The following is a 19,286-nucleotide window of genomic DNA, read 5'->3' on the forward strand; positions in this document are numbered from 1 at the left end:
TCTTTTACTTATTACTGTCTATATGAAATATTCAAAAAAACATATACACAAATTGAAGTAAAAAAGAAAACAATTTATTCTCTTACTCTTTACAAAACAAAAAAAAAAATAAATAAATATAAAAAAAGAAGAAAAACATAAATGTAGAAAAAAAAATTAGGGTTCACTTGACGAATTCCCTGCATAAGAGAATAACGACCTTGAAAAATTCATCAGGATTATGTAAGAATAAAAGAATAAAAAATAAACAAAAAGAAAACAAAAATCTATCAAAATTCTAACTGTACCTACATTAAAATTTCCATATAAATAATAGATTGTGTCACAATAATATTCTTATGTGCGGATGTGGGTTCATGCATTCATGTGTATATGCATAAACCCACAAGTATAGATTATTATTATTGTGTATTATTTTAAAGAAGGAAGAACCATAAAAAATTCTACTGATTTGTAAAATATAGAAAACAACCCACATAGCAACAGTAGAAGAAGAAAAATTAACTATGATTTTCTATGATTATTCAAAAAGTTAATCTTCAAGAAATATTTAGAATGCGATTCAATCCAATCTGTTGTTTTTTCTCTATATAATATTTAAATATATATGTATAGGCCTATATACTTACATTATATAATATGAAATTATGAGCAGATACCCACCATATGTACAACATAATATATGTGTGTATATATAAAATTTTTCCCATATACAATAATAATTCGACTTTTGAAGACTGATTTTGTGTAGAGTGCAATCTTTTACTGTTATATGCCAAATTATGTAATAAAAATTTTAGAAAAAAAATAATATTTTTTTTGCTGGATTTTTTAATTTTAAATTTTTTGTTTTATTTTTAATGCAATTATATTTGATTGGATCGTGTTGTTTGAAAATAGAAAATAAATTAGAATTTTATTATTTCCTTAATTATATTAAGAATTTTTTATATAATTTAGAATTTCTGCTTAATTCTATATTTTTATACATATACCCCAATTATCTATTTATCGTTGATTTAGAATTTTACCTCACCTGATTATCAGTATGAAGTTAAGTATCAAGACTGTTCTCAACAAAATTGACTTATATATAGTAAGCGATTATCCTGTTATTTACTTAAAAATTGGACAAATGGAGTAAAAGTGATTATTTAATTGCTAATGATTGAAGAAAGGTCCTTGACTTCAAATTTTCATAATGCTAATTTAGTGCAGTAACGGCTTAACTTATTATAATTACATAACTTATTCCGGCTTATATCTCTTTGTGGATATGCAAAATATTTATAAACAACAAGGAAATATTTAAAAATTTTAAAACAAAAAATAAATTTACTTACCTTGAATCGAATATGTAATTTGGCGAATTTTTCCTGCTGTAAAAAAATTTATTCTATAGAACAAAATTTCGTTCTTAGTCTCTGAAAAACCTATACGGTTATCTGCTCACTTTCATTCACTCATATGTAAAAATACAAACTAGAAACTATACAATTCAGTCATCAACACTTATAAACTGTATTTAGTAGTAATATCTGCGTTTAGGATGTCAAAGAAAAAGTACTATGAAAATAAAGTACTAAAATGTACTTAATTAAGGCAGCACCGACTTCGAATTATTTTTTGTATATTTTATATAATTACAAAAATATAGTTGTAAAATAGAATTTACTATAAATTACAATATTTTAATTATATTTCAATTATTAAATATAATTTTTTTTTGTTTTCTTTCAGGTAATTCCATGACTTTCTTATATTGAAATCAAACAATTGTAAAATTGAAGTAAAAGTTCACAATTAAAGACAAAGGCATTCATATAGAAAAGGTTTATTACATTACTATTATTATTAAATTTTGATTATTGTGTTGTGTGTTGCTAGTGTATTATATTGTATGTGATATATGCGTGTGTACTTATGTAAATAATAAAATTCAAACCCAAACCACAATATTATGCTGTAAAATTAATTTTCATAAAATAATTCTCGTTTCGGTTATTTTGTGGTTGGAAAATATCCACGAAAAAAAAAACTTGATAGAATTCAAATAGAAAAATAAAAAATTTGATTTTAATAAGATTCTTATAAAATTCATTAATGAAGTCATCATTATTTTATTAATATAATACACGATTTATAATATGATGATAATTTGATGATCATCAAATTAATTTTAACAAGGAAATCGAATTATTTGGTATCTTAAGAAGAAAACAAAAATAAAAAAAAAAATTGGAAAAATTAAATTTATTTGTACACAAAGTTTGCATGTATCACAAACATACTACATACTTGTATACAATTTGTAAATCAATTAATTCAATTTCAATCAATCAAATTAATAATACAAACACACATTCACATATAAATGAACATCAATTATATTATATCATATGATTAATTCAAATTTATTAAAAACAGAAGCGTTTTTGAACTAAAAAAAATTTTTTTTTTAAGATTCAATTATAACTTATTAATTTATGGTAGTTTTAAGGTTTTTAAGATAAAACATTGGTGATAAATTGCGTAAAATGATTTTGAAAAAAAAGAAAAATAATCTTCCTTAATTCTATTTTGATGATGAAATTGAATTGTTGGCCAAAACAACTAAATTTTTTAATGAAATTTTTGGAGTTAATTAAATGTGTTTAGTGTTACTAACATATCCTCTGTACGGAATAAATTGCAATGTTTTGAAAATTATTTCGGCAACACTTTCTACATTTTCACCACACTTGCGTTACAAAAACACTGAATTTCGGGTAAACGTACTGCAGTTATTCTTAATATTTACAGTGAAACAAGTACTCGAAACTAGTACAAGAAATTTATTAATGATTGGTTTTAATCTCTTAAAGAAATTCACCTCGAATGCTCACCTTAATAAAGTTAATGCTCACCTTCTCATTCTCTGAAATTCTTATCGAATTTTCCAAATTTCGTTCAAAATAATATTTTTGTAATCAAATTCCATATTTGAATTCATTATAACATGATTAATACTTCAGCACAAAATGATTAAGAGTTCTTATAAATTTGACATCGCAAAATATTTTTTTTTGACGTCATGCGACACTTTTATTTATATTTTTATGTTTAAATTTTTAAATGGTTCTTCTCTTGAAAATTCTTTGCCAACGACAAAGCACTAGGCATAGCAAAGTTATGATTCATTTGACATAAATTCAAGGTAGAAAATTTTTAGAAATTCCATTATTTAAATTAATTTTTTTTTTTGTAAAATTAGTAAGAATTGCGTCTCTCTAATATCAAATTTCTTTTAAATAAATTCAATTTCGAGAATATTAACAAAATAATTAAATGGCATTTTTGTTTCTCTATAAAAAAAATTTCGACGAGAATTCATATATAGGTAGAGTATACACATATTTAAATGGAACTGACTAGAATCAAGTGAAATTACCGCCACAAATTTAACCGTTTTCTTTTTTACCGCTGGAGATTTTTTTTGGCATTATTTGTTTCCATGTATGTGTGTAACATTAGATGCAAAATACTGTACAATTGATTTTTCCGTTCTGATGTTATTCTTAGCTAACAGCGATAATGCTATACATTTTGTAAAATTTTGTTGTGACAATTTTAAATCTCTCTGTTTACCATAAACATGTCATCCCAACTTATAATGTCATTTCTATTTAAATTTGAACAGATCTTATAGAACAAATAAATTTTAGTATAGAAAATTCATTGAGTTAAAACTCTATTCTTATTAAAAATTATTATAAAAAATATTTCGTCTTTTAATAAAATATGAAATAAACTCTTATTCCTAAAATTAATACAATTGTATTTGTTTCTACAAAGGTCTATACCTGTCTATAATTTTATATAGTAAACAAATATTAAAATTAGAAACTTTTTTCATATTTATTTCAACAATTAAATGAGTAATAATTGAGTAATTTATTAATTTTCTAAGTAAAAAGTTAACAGACAAACAAAAATATAATTATTATGTTATTAAAATATTTTAAAAATAATTTTTTATTTTAATCTTTAAAAGAACAAAATTATGGTAGATATTTAATCATTATATATGTACAATAATTTCCTAAAACAAAATATACTTATTATTCTTAGAATTCCGTGAAGATGAAGAAGATTATATTTTAAAATATTATGTGAAAAAAAATTTTTATGAAGATTCTTGTGTTTTTTTTTTTTTAAGTGAAGGTCGATTACTTTCCACTTCCTTTTAAAACTTTTTTTTTGTTTCTTTTTGTTTACTAGTACTTTTTTTCGTTTTCTATTTAAATTATTATTTAATTTATATACACACATTGTGTGTACATTGCTAAATGATTTCATTAAATTAAGTATAGGATTAGGCAATATGTCGTCACCAACATCTTACTAACTTACCTAAGAATTCTTTAATTTCACGATAATATGGTAATGATAATAAAAATTTATTCTCTTGGATTATTGTAAATTTTCTTAAATATTATTTTTTTTATTTTTGAAAAATTTCTTATTACAATAGAATTAGAAGTTTTCAAAAACTCTTCTTCTTCTCCAGTGTTCCTTAGAAAACGATTACTTAGCAATCTTAATCTTCTATATTTTGCAAAGAATAGAACAAAAAAAAAACTATTAAAGAATTTATAAAAGTTGTAAGAATTTTTATTCTCACGTGACAGTTTAGAATAAAAAAATAATAATAAAAAATTCAGCGGGAAAATTTTCTGTATAGAAAAAAAATTTTTTCTGCACAAATTTTTATTTTGTTGTGAATTTCATAAGTACATAACTATGTGCGAGCAATATAACAAAATATAAAATGAATGCAAGTTAAATGGTAATGAATAATAATTTTTAATGTTATTCTAGCTACGAGTATATAACTACATACACACTTACTATTTTATTTCCTTGAAATATTATTTATTTAAGATCTTTGGCCATTCGAAATGACTGCAAAATAATGAGGAAAAAATAAGGAAAACGACAAATTTCTCAAGTATTTTTTATTTTATTTTTATTTTCGTCACCGATTTTCATAATAAAACGAAAACTGAAGTGAGAATAAATATTCTTTTAAGATTTAGATTAAAATCAAGGTGGCAAAATCTTTGAAAATTTTAAAAAGAAATAAAAATATTTTTTTTTTTATTGTTAGTATATAGCTATTTTCGTAGGCATATCTTTGTATATACAAACAATCGTGTACAGATTTATTGTAAATGTTGGCTTGAATTGCATTTGCATTGATCATTTTTAATATGAATGCAATTTATAATCTAGAATTTATTCAAATTAATATTGAATTTATTTTCTTTTTTGTCATAAAATCTTGAAGAACATAGTTTTCAGTTGTAAAGATTTTCTGTATGAAAGAAAAATTATAACAAGATTATTTTTTTATTTATTATACAACATTAATTTTGTGAGATTTAAAACAAGTATTCTAATTTTTGTACACGGCAATAAATATTTTCAAATTAGTATTTTCAAAAGGCAACAAAATTGTACTGCAAGTGTTCCTTATACAATTCAAAACTAATCCTTTCTATGCCTAAACACATTCAAGTATAGAAAAATATTTAAAAGAGTATATACGGCAAGAATGGTTACGAGCATTTCTCCCAGTAGATGGAAGAAAAGCTCGTAGTAGTAAATGTGAATTTTTGTACTTAAAAATGAGTTATTTTGGAATGAATAATTTTGATGTTGTTTTCAAATTTAAAGGAAAACAAAAATTATATTTTGAAATTTAAAATAATTAATTAAAATTATTAATGATAATAGATATTTTCTTCAATATAACGCTTTTAAATTGATTTCATTAATATTAAATTTTTAGAATCAATAATGAAACAAATATTAGATTTAAAATGAAGAAGAACTTCCATATAAGAGCAGAAATCATGTTTCAAATTAATAAACCATAAGAATATTAATTTTGATTATTAAGAATGACCAAGAGAATTTTTGCCGAAAAAATCCGAAAGGTGCCGAAATTCTCTCTAATTTAACAAACTCCAAAAATGCTCGAAAAACTTAATATAATTAAGTAGTACATTGCTCTCCCTTATCTTTAAAGTTTTCGCCTGTACCTACACTTAATTTTCTAAAAGATTTCTATTACATATTCAAATATATACTTATGTAAGTATGTTAGATTAAAACTGTAGAACTTAAAATGTAAATTTAAACTTACCGAGTAGATTTTATTTGGACAAGAGTGAGATAATCCTATGATGTACAGGAAATAGAACAAAATTTTTATTCTAAATAAAATTCGTTCCTGTTTCTTTTCTCTTTTTTTTTTGTTTTTTTGTTTTATCTTTCTTATCATACCGTTAAATTTTTATTCCCTTCTTGTTAACATTTATTTTATTATTTATTATAATTTTTTTTTCTCTTGTTTTTTTTTTAACTCTTTAGTGTTTTTTTCTTTTTTTTTGTATTATTGTTAATTCTTTTTGATAATCTAAATTGATTCTTCATACTCTTTGAAGTTCTTTTGTTATTTTGCGTTTTATAACAAAAGAAAATCTGATCACCATTCTTAGAAATTATTCATAAGTATTTTACAACAATAACAACAATAAAAGTTAAGAGATTTCCATGAACTTCATAAACAAGAGAACCCAATCCCAATCTGAAAAAAAGAAAAAACGCGATATTTTTTATTGTTGGTTTTTTTTTTGTAGAAGAGAAGAGGGAAATCTCCTCATCATCATCATCATCATCATCGCATCATCATCATGCTTGGTATCGGTATGAGTATGAGTTACACAAAAATTAATTCAAAAAGATTTAAATAATAACAACAACAAAAAAAAGAGAAGAAAAAAAATGTTCTCGTGAATCAGCATTAAAAATAATAATAAGAATAATTATATGGGGAAATACGGTTTACAAAACTAACTGTTTTGTAAATTTAATATTGGTTGATTATTTTCATATAAACATACATACATACTTAATATTCATTTATATTATGTGTGTACTTTTTCTATATTCTTCAGAAAAATTAAATTTATGGTAGTCAACATTTCATTCATTCCAACACAGTATTAGAGTAAGTGGTGTAGAGTGTAGAGTTGTAGTAGACAATATTGATTACAATCGAAAACTTTATAATGAAAGAGAGCAGTTCCATAAACAAGAACAAAATAAAAGCAAAAATCATAAGAAATATCGGTTAAGTACCTTTGTAACATATATTTTTAATAATGTTAATGATGATAATGATGTTGATGATGATGAATATTAAAAAATCGCATCAGATTTTTTTCATTACCTATATGTCTATACTTTTCGACAATAAAAATTAAAGAATAAAATTTAAAATTTACGAATTTGAATTTACAAAAAAAAAAAGAGAAGAGAAAAAATTTGTTCCGCAATTATTTACTTTTGCATATTTTTTTTTTTTTCGCAAATCAGCAAAATGAATGGATGCGATGATAGGTGATTTCGATAATGTTAAGTATCACATTTCGATTATTGAATTTTTATTTTAATTTTTTCATAATTTACAATATAGATGACTCTACAATATTTTAATAATTTCGACATTTTATTATTGTAGGTATTGAAAACGCGCGTTCTTAATTTTTTTTCCTCTTAGATTTCTTTTTCGATAGAAAGTTTTTAGATTTCAATTTCTTTTTTCATATTTACATACGGTATATATTGAATTGAATGGCATATACACACATATAATAAAAAAAAATATATGAAAAACAATTTATTCTCATTATATTCAATTGGTAATTATTTTTTAATAAAATTTGAATGGGAAATTTTTGTGTTAAACGGAAATGTTCTTCATTTTATTTGATTCGTTAACAACAGTATACACATATGTATATGGACGGGATTGAGATAGGAAAGTAAGAACAAAACGAAATTTTTTTTGTAATGATTAATTATTGGTTTATTTCTTAAATATAGAGGAACCAGAAGATTATATTAATTAAATAAAATTATTTCTTTTTATTTTATTTTTGTATTAAACACTTTAATTTAGAAGAGTGGGAGAATCCGAATTTTGTGTTATGGCGTTATTTATTAGGACAAAATTGATCAAAAATTACAATTAAAAATAGGTCATTCATTCATTTTTCCAAATAAATACCAAATTAATTTTATTGAAATATTAAAATTGTTATGCTCAATAAGCTACAAATTGACATACAAAGACCTATGATTTGCGGTATAGAATCTTACATAGAACATTTTAAATCTACTAAATCTGCATATAATATTCCTCTCAACTATTCTTTTCTATAGTTGATTAAATAAGCTGGTTTTATTAGGAGTAAACATATGTATATGAAATCAAAAATTTAAAAGACAGTTTACGTACCTAATGAGTTGAATATTAATTTACAAATTCTTATACATGTGTATGTACATACAACTTTTAATCAAAAATTTCGTGCACCAATACTTTTAATTAAATAAACTTGAACCTTTTATATTTTCTTTTGAAAATCCTTTGAAATATTTTATGTCCATATATCCTGTGTGAATTTTTGATTTTGAATGAAAATAAATCATTTAGTTGTAATCATGAAATTATTAAAGAGATGAAAGACAAACATTTGAAATAATAAAGGAAAATAGAAAATATAATTTTTAATAAAATCAAAGAATGGGTCTATATTTTTTCTTTTTATGTCACCAAAGAAAAGTTTCAAATGACAATTATAATTTATATTTTTTTTCTGTCTACAAAGTTAACGCACATCACACATACATAAATATTTCGTACTCTACAGGATACATGCATAACATAAACTTATATGTATTAATATAACATAAAAATATATCTAGCCCGGTATGTACCTAGAAATTTCAAAAAAAATTATTTCGTATATAATATTTCAAAGGAAAATAAAAATCGATTTAAATCAATTTTAATTGGAATTTCATCATAAAAAATTTATTTTATATAAAATCCATTTCAATTTTCAGAATGAATTCAAATATCAAATAAAAATTTTATAATTTAAAGTATGAGTACCCACCTACACCTTGTATATATACTTTGTAAATTATTTTTAATCATAAATGACTACACAATGAAGTGAAGAAATAAGAAAATTTAATTTAACATTAAAATCTCTTTCATATGCTTTTTTAAGTTCATATTGGTTAACATAACCTTAAATTCAATTTGAAATTGAATTTAAATCAGATGACTATTGAAAAATTTTTTAAAAAATAATATTTTATATTCACAATGTCTAACAATTTTTAAATTGTGACTAATATGTATGTAATTAAGTAATTACAATTCGGGCTGATTCTGAATTGTTTGGCGCCCTAAATCATTTCCAAATAGTTCCTATCCACCCTCCTCCCTACCCCGCTCAACAGTGAGCAGTGAACAAAACAGTTAACAATATGCAATAAAAATTTGCTCATTGCGCATAACCTAATCATAACTTTCTTATAACTTTATCAATTCTGAATGCATTATGATTTGTGATAAAATTAAACCTTCGAACTAAACTTTTAGTGTCTTGTTTGCAATGCTTCTCTTTAGGTTCATGTTATCAAGTTAATTTTGTTGAAAATAGAACACATAATAAATAAAATTAGATTTAAATTTTATTGTCTAAAATTAAGGTTTTTTTTTTAAGTTTCTAATGTCGCCCCTATTTTCCGGGGTTCACTGCAAATTCTTACTTTGCATATGTGGTATAGATCTGGCGCTTTGTACAGTTATGTACCAATACGTTCTATCATTAATATTTACAGTTATATATTTGAATGACAAAAAATTCAAAACTTTTGTTATCTCTACAAATCGTCTCCAAATTTTAGTAAAAATTAATTTTATCAATGAAGTTCAAATACAAGCAAAAAATAAATACCCGATTCTTAACAAATTAAGGCAAATATACTCAGATATACTTATATATTTTAAGAGTATTAATGCATGTACTTTAAAAATTGTTCCAAATTTTTTACCCCATTCTTCTGCCAACAAATACAAAGAAAAAGCAGAAAAATCATAAATTCTTGCACGTTTGATAGCAAAACAAAAAAAAAAAAAAAAATTAAATAAATTTATTCTTTTTCTCTTTTTTATTTGTTTTTTTTTTTATAATAAAAATTGTCGTCAGAAGTCAACTTAAACTTATAATAAGAAAAAATAAAAACACCTTAAAAAAAATAAATAAAATGCAAATATCATTATAGCACCATCAATTTCAGTTCGCGTTTTTTCAATTATATACCTACATACATACGAATTTCATGTACCTAACATTACGCGAATTTTATTGTTTTTCAGTTTTTTTTTTTTATTTTTAAAGTATAAACTTATTTTATTTCAAATAGATTCATAGATAGATTTAGCCTAGTTCCTGAATAAATTACCATAAACTTGTGTACATGAGTATGTATGTATGTATATACGTTTGTATTACATTTAAGTGTTAGAAACAAAAAAAAAATAATCTTGGTCGAAATTCAAAAAAAAAATTTTTTTTTTAATACCTATTAAATATGAGTCTCACATTTTAAATTTTAATACTCTTAACAACAATCAAATTTCAAGATAAAGAGACGCATGATAATTACATTTGCAAAATATACAGTACTATATAGCAAATATATGTACATATATATATATATATACATAAATGAGTAATATATGTGTAAACATATATAAGTATATAAAATTTGAAGATGAAAATTTCTTGTAACTTTTTATTTTTTAATGCGTGGTATTATGGAATTGCTTTGTAAATACGTAGGTTTCTGTTCTAAAAATTCTTAATTTTTAATTCCTATAACGTATGTATATAGAATTCAGTTCTAAAAATGCAAAATCGTTCAAACAAACTGTACTTTTTAGCATAAATAAAATTAGAATGAAATTAATCATTTATATACAAAAAAATACAATATTAAAAGCAATATGTACTGCATTTGAGTTCTATTTTGTAGGAATTCATAGTTTTGTGTACTAAAGTGTACTAAATTCAGATTTACAAAATTTGCGTTAGAAATGTATTTGGGAACTGTTTGGAAGTTCTTTATTGATAAAGGAAAGCTTTTCTGCCCATGTCTATTGATAATTAATTAACATCTACTCTCATTGTCGATACAAAAATTTAAAGTCATCTTCGGCTGGAATAAATTAATGTAACTATTTAAAAAACTATGTTTTCCTTTATATTAGTTAGTTTGGTTATTGGACAGATCTTCAGAAGGTCTTGCCTATTAATTACATTTATTGAAAAATTGCATATATTCAGGCGTTTGTTTATTAATTTACAATACAAACTAAATTATTAACAAAAGACCCACAAGAAAATCAATTTGCACAATGAAATTGAAATGTTTGTCAAAAAAAATGTATTAATATAAATTTCCTGTTTGAAATTACTTTTAATATCTATTAAAATATTTAGAAATACAAAACTTTTGAAATTGAAAGAAAACAACAATTAATTCTTAGTTTATCAATAATGCACGCATTCAATACATTTTTGATTTGATTTGATGACCTAAAATTTCTATATTGTTTACACATACAAATAAATAATTTAAAATCATATTCAATTTGAAAATTTTTTATATGTACCTATATATATATATACATATCTCAATATTCTAAAAATGTCATGCTTTTACATAAGTAGAATTTTCTATAGTAAAGCCTCATATTTTCTGAATTAAATCTTTGATTAATTTTATTTACAAATACACAAAATATTTACTTGAAAGGCCCATTTATAGTATTAAAAATTTTCTTTTATTTTTTCTTTTGTACTATCTAGTTATTTTCTATGTAAATATACCTGTGTTCATCAGAAAATATAACAAATCACACATATATGTACATACACGTGCATATATAATATTGTATTTAGATGAAAACAGAATATTCTTGTTCACAATTCCCTAGTTCCAATAGAACACATTTTAAGAAATATACTTTTATATTATCGTATATTACATAATCGAAAAGAAAATAAGAGAAAATTAGACCTACAAAAATAAAAACAAGATCAGTGATTACATGTGTGTAAAAAAATATATTTATGTGTATAATTAATAAATGGGATATTATTGTAAAACAAGACAACTATATAAAACTATTTAGTTTGTACATTTACTCTTTACATAAGAATTAAGCAGGAATCGTAAACCATGCTGGAATCGAACAAAGAACTGATGCAATCTATTCTATACTTTAACTTGATTTACAATTACATTAAATATTTTATGATTTTATTCAATTTAATTTTGGAAATTAATTAACAATATTGCTATAGAATTCGAAAATGCACGAACAAAATCGATTTTTGACATTGACATAATATATATACAATTTCATTTGCGTATACAAATATTTTATGAATTAATGTCATAATACAAAATTATTAAAACTCTTAAATACGCACAAAAACTTTCTCTCACTCAAAAAATATATTTTAATGATTCGTTGACATTTTAGTTCGGAATCTCTGCTTTAGAATTTTATATACAAAACTACTTGTTCATATGTATGCACATTTATTTATATGTATATATAAAAATGTTTAATTCTAGTTGTTTTAAAATAGCGCATAAACGACATGATTAAATTAAAGAAAAAAAAAAGAAATAAAAACAATAATTTTCCTAAACAATGATTGAAAAGAAGTACGACTTGTATAACTTGTGTGTGTACACATTTAACAGATGCACATACCTAAATAAATACATATACATACGTACATAATTGCTATTAGAATATTTGCTTTAATCCACGCGTATTTTGCCCCATTACAAATTTAATGTAAATTACTATAGAAATACATATACAAAAATAAAATAATCATAATAATAATCGTAATAATGAAAAAAAAAACTATAGAAGAAGATAGATAATCATAAAGAATAATATTAAAGAACACAAGCAACCAAACAAAAGAAAGCTTTAAGATCAGCATGCGCGAACACACAAAACCGCATCTTCTAAAGCGTTTTGTTTTTTTTTTAATTTTTCTATTTCACTTTATTTAAATTAACCGTTGAGGTCGACAAATAGTCGTTTTACATTAACTCTTCTGTTCTACATTGACTTTTTTACTTTTTTTTTCTGTGTATTTTCTTATTAATAATTTTTCCTATATGGCTAATATGAAAATTTTTCGTATATTTTTCTTGAATCATTTTGCATTTTCTTTTTATAAACTACTTTTAAATTGACCATTAAAATAAGAAGATCATTATATTGTATAGATAATAAGAAATAGATTCTATATAAGCAGATAATTTTCCTTTAATATACTCGTATCTGAGAAAAACAAGGTGAAAATTTAAACGTGATAATAAAAGTTTTTTCGTTCTTAGTCAAAAATTATTGGAAAATTATACATGTATTCACGTATGTATATATATATATGCATTTATGTACATATATAAAAATGGAAATTTATTATTATACACCGGCACACAAACTGTTATATTATTTATGTGTTATTATTCAAGATCATCATTTTGACGAATTTCTCAATTTGTTTTTGTTTAATTACAGTTCAAGTTCAATCACATTCAAACCATATTTGCATATACATACAGATACATATGTACATATTACACTATACTATATATATACATTTATAAATTGAACTGATTTAATAGTTGTTTTTCATGCAAATTTAATCATTTTAATTTTTCTTTCTCTTTTCTTCTTTTTATAAATCTAATCATAGATTTCATTTTAATATTATTAATTCAAAAGAACTACAATTACACACACTCTATAATAATTTAATAACAATTTTGTGCTACTGTGTATTCACCACTGAACTGAAATTATTATACATACACGAGTATACACAGTATAAAAATCGTTTAAATTATAATTATGTATTTATAGAATAATAGTATAATTACCGTTGTATTGAATTTATTAGTTATTCTAAATCTTTTTGAACATAATTTAAGAAAGTATAGATAAAAATATATCTAGAGAAGATCTTATATTATAGTATGTATGTACTTCGAGAAAATATATTGGTCAAAGTAAGAAAGTATTTGTTATAAAATTATTAATTTGGTGACTCAAAACTTGCCTTAAATTAAATTGCAATAAATTATACGAAAAATTATGGTCTTCTCAAGGATGCAATTATTTTACGTTAATTGCTACTACGCAAATACAGTTAGAAATTATGACAGACACATATATGAGCGACAAATGTCGTGCAGGGAGAAATGCTGATGTAAACAAAACAATTATATAAATTTTAAATATAACAATAAACATGTTCTTTTGTCTTAATTTCAGTACTAGTATGTTTCATATATATATAGCTATATACGCATAATATTTGCATTAAATAAATAAATATTCTAATTTGTTTTATGCCTACCATATATTCACAATAGTTTGATTAAAAAAATGAATCCAAATTGCTTTAAAGATATTGCACATTGATCTATGAATGTTTTGCTATGTAAACATTTGAAATTTTTAGAAAAAAGTTAGGAGAATTCCAAAAATGAAGCATGAAAATTGCAAACTAAATAAGCCATTTATTTTCTGTGATGAATCTTATATTAAAATTAAAAATTGTAACACAATTGAGAGTTCGATCAGCCTTCTAAATATATCAGTATTCGCTTTACTTAAAAGTATACTTCCCAATGATTTCGTTATAATATATAAAAAGAGAATTTTATAATAATTCTTACCTTTATGCAAGTAGTCCCTACAGGTCTTCTCCATCTTAAAATATTAAAATTTCAGATTTCAAACAAATTATCAATATAATGCAGATTGTAATAGAACCACAAGAATTGAGATTACTGCCAGGAAGATTATATGCTTTTTATCAAATTGAAAGTTGTTGCCCATACAAGAACAAATGTCAAGTAATTTACATTTGGTGGTCGTCTTACAAAAATAATGATAATAAATTAAACAATTTCGAGACTCGACTTATAATTAAGGTGAATAATCTTATCATGATAAGATTCTTATTTACAACATAATGAAATATAACAGAAATGAAAAGAGAGCAATAATAAAAAAACATTTTTGTATATGTGTGCATGTAGATCGATGACAGATAATTTAATAGTCATGACATCGAATTACAATCTTCAATTTAATAAAATTTCTTAATTTTCTTTTGTATTTTGACATTCAAAAGCTTAATTAGGGCTATATGAACTTTAGCATGGAGCTTGTAGCAACTTGAAGGGGTTTTCTGCGGTATGAACATGTACATGTGTTTATTCTTGATCAGCATAAAATTCTGAGTTGATTTAGTTAAGTCCGTCTGGTTGATCCATCCGTGTGATATCAATACGCTCAGAAATTATTTCTTTTCGGCGAAAGGACCAATTCAAAGAAAAAACTGTGGTAACTGCCGTATAACAAAAAAGATTTTTTTAAATACTGTAGAAACTAATAGCACTAAACACTCCCCGAGCTCCTCTCACAGATTTGGTCAGCTGCCATACAATTGTAAAGGTAAGTCTTAAATGTTTGAAAAAATAATTGAGGCATCTTCATGAAATTTTATAAAAAAGTGCCGAAGTATAATATAAATATACCTCGAAAAATTTATATTCAGCTGACTGAATGGTGTAGGTAGCGTTTTTACTGTTTATCTTATATAATTTTGCCAAAATCTTTTAAGTAACCTGTAATCTTCAACGACCATACACTTTTATGTTAGTATATTATACTCATTTTAGCAATATTCAAATTGTTTCCCAATAAGCGAATACTAATAATCATACGTACATACATAAATGCTATATATAAAAATTTTCATAATCACAGTCACAGGTTGCTCTTGCGATTCGCAAAATCAATATGAAAAAAAATGGTTCGCATATACACATTTACCTACATATATTTTTATTTTTGCATATGTGCGTGTGTTTATATATTTAAAAAAATTTAGCAATAAAAATCAAGTGATTTTATTTATTCTGCTTACTTTTAACCACGTACAACTACAGAATTTTAAAATTTTAAGCTTTCAACTGCTCCAATCATTTCAATTTAAATTTGCAAATAAAAAGTACTGTGCACATGTGGCTGCTACACAACATTTTATTAGGCTCAATTAAATCAGTTTCTCGATTTGTTTTTTTTTTACAAGTTGCGTTACAAATTTTCGTTACGAATATTAACTTCTCCCATACCGGTGTTCCTTATTGATCTTAACTTTTTTTTTGGAATTCAATTGGAATTTATAGAATTTAATTTTTCGCACCAAAAAAAAAGAAATTTTTTTATCACTACTTTTACAATAAAATGGTCTTTTTTTTACAAAAACGTTTCTTCACTGTTCGCTTTTTTTCTACGTTCTTTTTGGAAAATTTTGCTTTAGGGAATTTCCAAGTTTGAGTAAAAACGTTTGTGTTTAACCAAAATACAGGTGGTATAGGTGTAGAACAAATAAGCAAAAAAAAAAAAAAAATTACAAGAAAATCATAAAAAAAATTCATAAATTCCCAAGTAAACTCTAATATGTTGAATATGGAATGAATTTTAAATGCCTCAGAAAAAAGAAAATAAAAAAAAATCCGAATCATAGAAAGAATTTGCAAAAATGTATAAAAATTTAACTATCTTGAGAGAAATTGAAAATGTTTTATGAATTTTAAGAGGAGAATTAATTTTTTTTTTTGTTTGCAATTTCTAATTTGCCTTTTTTTAATGAATCATTCTCAATTTATTGTTAGGAAATCTTATACGAGCACAACGTTCAAATCTTTAAACTACTGATATTTTAGTAAGTAAGGTATTAAAAGACTCATGAATTTGTAAAAAACATTATAGGAAATATGTATGTATGTATATGTATGTATAAAAGATTTTCATTATAAAAGATGGAAATTTGAGGCCCATAGTTTAAAATCACGTATACAATTAGTACAGGAATGCAAGTAATACAGGAATGTATTTCGAATATGTAAAGCATTATAAATGGTACCGTAGGGAGTAGAGAACCTCTTAAAAAACTATACAGATTACATAAAGAATTACAAGATATTTAAGTTTTAAGAATTAAATTTGCAATCAACATTAAAACTGTAATCAATCATAACATTTAAAAGTTTAGTATGCCATACAATTGCCGAAAAAAATTCATTTCTATAAAAATTGTTAAAAAATAATTTTAAAATTTAAATTTTCGATCAAACTAATAAATCAAATGTTTCGAATTCGAAAAGAATTAAAATTCACATTCAGTTAGTTTTCTTTTATTTACAAAACCCACTTGACCGTCTCAAAATTGCCCGGGCATATGTAAAAATAATTAAGAACCATTTTTAAAATTTTGACCTTTTCAACATATTTCTTCTATATTATAAATCCATTTATTATGATCATCATAACACTAATTATGTACACAAATATAATTCGTGAATAATTGAATATTTTAACAAATTAAGCCGAATTTCTGACTATCAAATTTCGAGACTCATTATACCATAATGCGTGATGCAATAGCTTAAAAAGAAATATGAATCAAAAACGGCTTAGTTTTAGATACTTAATTTTTAAGCTCCTAGAAGCATATACAGGCTTGAACACCCTATATGTATTTTACTATTTTGTAATAATTTTAATATAATAACACCAGTTACCGGTATATTCTATATTATAAAATAGGCAAAAGAAAATTGACTTTCTTTTTCAATTTTGTTTTAATATAGGTTATGTTTTCACAATATTATTTTCTATTATTCAAATTCATATATACATATATATGTATATGTGTTATGAATAAATTTGTAATGAAGCAAATGCTCCTATTGGGAAAATTTCAATTTCCCAATTTTCCATTCCCAAATTTTCCTTATTCTTTTACATTATATATGCCATTACTAATACAAGTCATTAAGGCGCTTTACGATGACGCCGAATCAGTGGTGTTACACAATGGCAAGTTTAGTTCCCCCATCAAGACAACGGTAGGAGTCAGACAAGGATGCCCGCTGTCTCCGTTGTTGTTCATCACAGTGCTAGACCAATGTATGATGGAGACAGCATCACTACGTAAGGGAATCAACTGGCAGCTTACACATAAACTACAAAGCTTAGAATACGCCGATGACGTCGTGCTACTGGCTCACTCGGCCGAAGACATGCAGATGATCATAAATAAGTTGGCTGAAAAAGCAGAAAAAATCGGTCTCAAAATAAACACAACAAAAACCAAGCTCATGAGAATTAATGGCACGAGTCGAGCCCCCATCTGCATACAGGGTAGCCCCATTGAAGAAGTATCCGAGTTTGAATACCTGGGCAGCACAATAACAACGGATGGGGGAACTAATAAGGACATAGAGCACAGAATCACTAAGGCAAGATGCGCATTCGGCAGGTTGTGGGCAACCTGGAAGTCAACCCACATAGCACGCGGAACCAAGATAAGAATATTCAACGCGTGTGTTAAATCGGTGCTGCTTTACGGAAGTGAGACATGGTTGGTGTCCAAAGCTAATGTACAGAAGATCCAGGTCTTTGTAAACAAATGCCTCAAAATTATATGTAAAATATTCTGGCCAAGAAGAATTATGAACCAAGAGCTGTGGCTGATGACGAAACAAGATCCAATAAATATACAAATAAGAAGAAGAAAATGGAAGTGGATTGGCCACATTCTAAGGCGCCCAACAATATCGGTTGCGCGTCAGGCTCTTGAGTGGAGTCCCCAAGGAAAAAGAAATGTGGGGAGGCCAAAGGAGACCTGGAGAAGAAGTGTAAATAAGGAGGTAGAACAATCAGGCAAAACGTGGGCCGAAATAAAAAGATTGGCACAAAACCGAGAAAGTTGGAGAGGCTATGTTGAAGCCCTATGTTCCCAAGGGGAATAACAAGGAAACAAAAAAAAAAAAAAAAATATATGCCATTAGAATATTTTAGCATCCTTGAATTGGAATGGAACATCTACTTTACATTAAACAAGACGCACTCTTGTTGTATAAAACCTAAGTAAATTTCTTATATTTCCTTTTACATTTTGAGTGTTTTGTGTATAGAATTTGATCTGATTAGGAATTCATTATCAGTAACAGTGTATTATTGATTTAATGGATTTTTATAATAAAATATACACGATGTATGCATAAATGTTACAAATACAATAATTTATTTATTTAGGTACAAATCCATATACATATATACAGATTATTTTTTATTTATTATTATTATTATTTTTAGAAATACATATAGAAATGAACTTGAACTAAACACAAAATGAAATCGTAATGTACATTTTTTTATATTAAATTAATATCACGTATTTATTGTGATTACT

The 19,286-nt window shown here is 24.4% G+C and overlaps 1 protein-coding gene across 1 annotated transcript in view; it reads left to right on the forward strand.

The window, feature by feature from the left end:
* Positions 1–1,778: 1,778 nt before the first annotated feature.
* Positions 1,779–19,286, forward strand: part of LOC129612111 (mucin-2) — a 124,524-nt gene continuing 107,016 nt past the window's right edge. Inside the window, exon 1 of the mRNA XM_055525633.1 lies at positions 1,779–1,832. The gene's annotated coding sequence lies outside the window, so the exon portion shown is untranslated. The remainder of the gene's footprint in view (positions 1,833–19,286) is intronic.

The sequence above is a fragment of the Condylostylus longicornis genome, unplaced genomic scaffold (assembly GCF_029603195.1).
Source record: "Condylostylus longicornis isolate FDR11 unplaced genomic scaffold, ASM2960319v2 ptg000055l, whole genome shotgun sequence".
Taxonomy (NCBI): Eukaryota; Metazoa; Arthropoda; class Insecta; order Diptera; family Dolichopodidae; genus Condylostylus; species Condylostylus longicornis.